Raw genomic sequence first — 6507 nt, forward strand, 5'->3', positions numbered from 1 at the left:
TTTGATATGCCTATGGACCCTCCGTATATCCTCCTTGGAAAAGTGTTTGTTCATATCCTTTGCCCATTTTTTAATTGGGTTGTCTGTCTTCTTGGTGTTGAGTCGTATGAGTTCTTTATATGTTTTGGAGATCAATCCCTTGTCTGAGATGTCACTGGCGAATATATTTTCCTATATGGTTGGTTTCCTTTTCATCTTGCTGATTTTTTTTTAGCTGAGCAGAAACTTTTTAGTTTGAGGTAGTCCCATTTGTTTATTCTTTCCTTTATTCCCCTTGCCTTAGGAGATATATCAGTGAAAATGTTGCTACGTGGGATATCTGAAATTTTCCTGCCTATTTTTTCCTCTAGGACTTTTATGGTATCACGGCTTACATTTAAGTCTTTGATTCATTTTGAGTTTATTCTGGTGTATGGTGTAAGTTGGTGGTCCAGTTTCATTTTTTTGCATGTCCCTGTCCAGTTCTCCCAACACCATTTGTTGAAGAGGCTCTTTTCACTCCATTTGATGTTCTTTCCCCCTTTGTCAAATATTAGTTGACCATATGAACCTGGGTTTATTTCTGGGCTCTCTATTCTGTTCCATTGATCTATATGTCTGTTTTTATGCCAGTACCAGGCTGTATTGATTACCATGGCCTTGTAGTATAGTTTGATATCAGGTATTGTGATTCCTCCTACTGTGTTCTTCTTCCTCAAAATTGCTGTGGCTATTCAAGCTCTTTTTTGGATCCATATAAAGTTTTTAAGTATTTATTCTAGGTCTGTGAAAAGTGTCATTCGTATTTTAATATGGATTACAGTGAATCTATAAATTGCTTTGGGTAGTATGGACATTTTAATGATGTTGATTCTTCCCATCCATGAGCATGGTATATGCTTCCATTTATTTGTATCTTTCTAAAATTCTTTCTTCAGTGTTATGTAGTTTCTCAGTACAGGTTTTTTTACCTCCTTGGTTAAGTTTATTCCTTGGTATTTTATTTTTCTTGTTGCTATGGTAAATCGAATTTTTCTTTCAGTTTCTATCTCTGAGTTTTTATTGTTGGTGTATAAAAATACCTTCGATTTCTTAATATTGACTTTGTATCCTGCTATTTTGCCGAATTCACTTATTAGGTTGAGTAGTTTTTTTGTGGAGTCTGTTGGGTTTTCTATGTACACTATCATGTCATCTGCAAATAATGACAGATTTACTTCCTCTTTTCCCATTTGGATGCCTTTTATTTCTCTTTCTTGTCTGATTGCTGTGGCTAGAACTTCCAATACTATGTTGAATAGGAGTGGAGAGAGCGGGCATCCTTGTCTTGTTCCTGATATCAGGAGGAATGCTCTCATTTTTTTCCCATTGAGTATGATGTTGGCTTCATGTTTCTCATATATGGCCTTTATTATGTTGAGGTATGCTCCCTCTATTCCCATTTTGCTAAGAGTTTTTATCATAAATGGGTGTTATAATTTATCAAATGCTTTTTCTGCATCTATTGATATGATCATGTGGTTTTTGCCTTTCATTTTGTTTATGTGGTATATTATGTTTATCGATTTGCGAATATTAAACTATCCTTGCATCCCTGGGATGAATCCCACTTGATCGTGGTGTATGATCTTTCTAATGTGTTGCTGGATCCTGTTTGCCAATATTTTATTGAGGATTTTAGTATGTATGTTCATCAGCGATATTGGCCTGTAGTTTTCTTTCTTTGTTGTGTCTTGACCTGGTTTTGGAATTAGGGTTATACTGGCTTCATAAAGTGAGTTTGGGAGCCTTCCCTCTTTTTGTATGTTTAGGAATAGTCTGAGGAAAATAGGAGTTAGTTCTTTCCTAAATATTTTGTAGAATTCACTTGTGAAGCAATCTGGTCCAGGGCTTTTGTGTGCTGGGAGTTTTTTGATTACTGTTTCAATTTCACTAGCTGTTATTGGTCTATTCAGACTTTCTGCTTCTTCTTGATTCAGTTTGGGGAGACTATAGGTTTCCAGGAATTTGTCCATTTCCTCTAGGTTGTCAAATTTATTGCCATACAGTTGTTCATAATAATTTCTTACAACCCTTTGTATTTCTGTGGTATCAGTTGTGATTTCTCCTCTTTCGTTTCTGATTTTATTTATTTGAGTCCTCTCTCTTTTTTTTTTTTTTTTGATGAGCCTAGTTAAAGGCTTGTCAATTTTGTTTATCTTTTCAAAGAACCAGCTCCTACTTTTTTGATCTTTTGAATTGTTAGTTTAGTCTCTATGTCATTTAATTGTGCTCTGATCTTGATGATTTCCTTCCTCCTACTTGATCTGGGCTTTGCTTGTTGTTCTTCCTCTAGTTCTCGTAGCTGTAGGGTTAAATTTTTTGTTAGAGATTCTTCTAGCTTTTTTAGGTAGGCGTATATTGTTATGAACTTTCCTCTCACGATTGCTTTCGCTGTATCCCATAGGTTTTGGGTTGTTGTGTGTTCATTATCATTAGTTTCCAGAAACTTTCTGATTTCTTCCTTGATGTCATTGTTAACCTAGTTATTATTTAATAGCATGTTATTCATTCTCCATGAGTTTGAATGTTTTTTAGTTTTTTCCTTGAGGTTGATTTCCAGTTTTAAGCCACTGTGATCTGAGAAGATGCTTGATATAATTTCAATTTTCTTGAATTTGTTAAGGTTTGTTTTGTGTCCTATCATGTGGTCTGTCTCTGAGAATGTCCGATGTGCACTTGAGAAGAATGTATATTTTGCTTCTTTGGGGTGAAAACTTCTATATATATCGACTAAGTCCATTTGATCTAGAGTGTTGTTCAGTGCCTCAATATCTTTGTTGTTTCTTTGCTTCGAAGATCTGTCCAGTGTTGACAATGGGGTGTTAAAGTCCCCTACTATCAGTGTGTTGCTGTCTATATCTTCCTTGGAGTCTTTCAAAATTTTCTTTATATATTTGGGTGCTCCTAAGTTGGGTGCATATATATTTATAAGGGTTATATCTTCTTGATGGATTTTTCCCTTAAGTATTATGAAATGCCCTTCTTTGTCTCTTTTTATGGACTTTGCTGTGAAATCTGTTTTGTCTGATATCAGTATTGCTACCCCAGCTTTTTTTTCATGTCCATTTGCTTGAAATACTTTTTGCCATCCCTTTACTTTCAGTCTGTGTATATCTTTTGTTCTAAGGTGGGTCTCTTGTAGACAACATATATGTGGGTCATGCTTTCTAATCCATTCAGCTACCCTATGTCTTTTAATTGTAGCATTTAGTCCATTTACATTTAAGGTTATTTCCGATAAGTACTTATTCATTGTCATTTTTCCCCTTTGTACTCGTGTTCTTCTCTGTCTCTCTCTGTTTCTTTATCTTCTTAGAGCAGACCCTTTAGTATCTCTTGCAATGCTGGTTTGGTGTAGACGTATTCTTTTAGCCTTCTTTCGTCTTGGAAGCTCCTTATTTCATCCTCCATTTTGAATGAGAGCTTTGCTGGGTAGAATATTCTAGGTTGTAGGTCTTTGTTTTTCATTCTTTAGAATATTTTTTCCATTCCCTTCTGGCTTGTAGTGTTTGTGCTAAGTAATCTGATGATAGCCTTATTGGAGCTCCCTTGTATGTTATTAGTTGTTTCTCCCTTGCTGCTTTTAGGATTCTCTCTTTGTCTTTGAATGTTGCCATTTTAATTATGATGTGTCTTGAGGTGGGCCTGGTGGGGTTCATCTTCATTGGGACCCTCTGTGCTTCCTGGACTTGCGTGACTCTTTCTCTCCTCATGTTAGGGAAGTTTTCTGTCATCAGTTTTTCAAAGAAGTTTTCTATCCCTTGCTCTTCTTCTTCTCCTTCTGGAATTCCTATGATACAGATATTATTACGTTTCATGTTGTCCTGCAGCTGTCTTAGAACCTCTTCAGTCTTGTTCAGTCTTTTTTCATTTTGTTGCACTGCCTGGGAGTTTTTGTGTACGTTGTCCTCCAGCTCGCTGATCCGATCTTCTGCTTCCTCTAGCCTGCTTTTAATTCCTTGTACTGTGTTCTTCAATTCAGAGATCGTATTCTTCATTTCCTCCTGGCTCTTATTGATAACTTCTATGTCCTTTTTCATGCTCCTGTAATTCTCTGTAAGTTCCTTGTAGTTTTTCTGGAGTTCCTTATAGTTTCCCTGGAGTTCTTTGTAGTTTCCACTGAGGTCATTCAGCTTCTCCATAATCCATGTTTTGAATTCCATATCTGATAGTTTGCTCCCCTCTATTTCATTTAGCACTCTCTCTGGGGATTCTACCTTTCCTTTTGATGGGGGGTTGTTTCTCTGTCTCCCCATTTTTGTGATTCCTATTGTTTGTTGGTGCTTCTAACAATGATCTGCACTTTCTGGATCTGCCTCTGGTAGCATCAGAACATGTACCAGACTGGCCCTAGGCAGCCTATTGGAGACTTCCAGGGATCTACTGCCTTTGTCTTCTTTAGTTGTTAATCTACTCAATCTGTGATTAGCCATCAGACTTAAGGACCGTGGGTGTGGCAGCTTAATTCCTGCAGGCAGTGCTTTTATTTCCCCTTAGTCTGACGCCACTTGAAGGGGAATGGTCTGTCTGCTGTACTGGGGCTGAGTCAGCACTGGCTGGCCCTGGGAGGCTGTTAGTGTAGTTTCTACTTACTCCTCCGCCATCTTGGATCTCCATCTGTGTTGTACTTGATGTTATTTGTTTAATCTGTCTGGTTGTATTTTAGCTACTCTTTGGTGGGTCTTTTTCTCTGGTTAGTTGATTGAGAGTCACTCTGCCCACCTTGTCTTGAGATCTTTTGTGAAGGTGCTGCTAAAATGTAATCAGACAACCCAGGCAAGAAACCCACACCCTCCAATATCTCCCCCAACTACAATCTCAGTATAGGTTGCAAATGAGCCCGTATTAATATACTTGTGGAGATATTGGGACCCTTATTTCATAGGAGGAACAGATAGGAGTTGTTTTATATTAAGGAAGGGTAATTTTTGAGAAGGAGGTTGATTGAGTAATATTAGCAATTGGGATCAAGGTTATGTAAGACAGCAATTAACATTTATACTGTATGTTTGAAAAGGAGGAGAGGGTTACAGTGTGTAGTGAGAAAGTAGAAGTGTATAGTATTAGGATTATATAATCGGTATATGGTATGTTTATCGTGGAAGGGAGGATAGACACAACAGATATCCAGGCAGACAGACAGCCAAAAATTGAAGCAGAGGGCTGAGGATGTTAGAAGGTAGGAAACAGATTGAGAAAGAATTTTTCAAGAATAAAAATACAGAGTAGAAAATAGCAAGACAGGAAGGGAGAGAGGAAAGAGAGAGAAAAAGTAGAGAAGAGAAGGGCAGGAGAGAGAACAAAAGAAGAAGGGGAGGGAGAAGGGGGGGTACTTGATTAAAATTAAAAAATAGAGAGAGAGAGGAGAAGATGGCGGAGGAGTGAGGGGAGGCTGCGTTTTCAGGCTCCAGAGACCCGTCTGCAATTTCAGTTAATTACAGACAGAACATCTCAGTGAGGAGCTGGACACTGGCAGGAGTCGAGCCATGGCACTGCTGGATTAGAGAAAATCCATCTGGGAACAACCTGTTTAGTGAGGATAGTGGAGGAAAAGGGGATGAAATGGGATTCCTGACTGGGGCGGCTGCCCGAGCTGTGGCTGGAAGTACACAAAGGCTTTTTGGCGACCACAGGTTACCCCGGAGAGGAGTAGGGAGGAGAGTGGATCTCTGCCCGCTGGCAGAGATGGGACTCGACCAAGTGGCATTGGCGCTGAAGGACAGGAGACAGCATGCTACTGGGCAAGTGAGAGCATAACTCTCCTTTATATTTTTCTATAGTGGACAGTGGAGAGGGGAGGAAAGTTTGGGGGTGGTAGGCCATTCTTGAGGAGCACAGGCGCAGAGGTGCGCTCATCCACTCTCCAACCCTACCCTTGGGTCCCGGGGGCGCGCATATGGAACTGCTTTCATTCACTGGCCCAGGTGTGTGGGTCAGTGAGTCTGACGTCCCTTGGACACACCCCAATGGACATAAGATCAGTGCCCCATCGGGCACAGGGAGGGCCCACTGAACACACAGAAGACAGTGTGCAGATACCCCTAGACAGCTCCCGTGAACGCCGGGCCCCAGGCCGGAAAGCAGACCACTAGCGCAGGCTCTGTTTGTGCCCCCCCCCCCCCAGACGGGTGAGGGAAGGCAGGAGGCTGCAGCACGGGAACAGTGGGCGGCAGCGACTCACAGACGCTCACCCAAAAACATCCCAGCCTGGCAACAATAGGCGCCAATCACGGGGCAAGCTCTCGGGCCGCCCTGCCCGTGCAGGGGTGCGCGGGCAAGGACACCTCAGCTGGCTCCAGCGGGCAGCAAGGGAACACGCCGTGCTGGCAACCGCGGGTGCAAACCATTGCAGCAATCGCAGGCACACACCAGTGCTGCAAGAAACAAGAACCTCTGAACCGCCACACTCGACCAGCTGCGGATGCAGAAAAAGAAGGCGACACACCAAGGCTAAAACGGAGTGAAAACATCCCTTTTTTTTTTACT

Source organism: Furipterus horrens, unplaced genomic scaffold (genome assembly GCF_987537825.1).
Source record: "Furipterus horrens unplaced genomic scaffold, mFurHor1.1.pri manual_scaffold_17, whole genome shotgun sequence".
NCBI classification, from domain to species: domain Eukaryota; kingdom Metazoa; phylum Chordata; class Mammalia; order Chiroptera; family Furipteridae; genus Furipterus; species Furipterus horrens.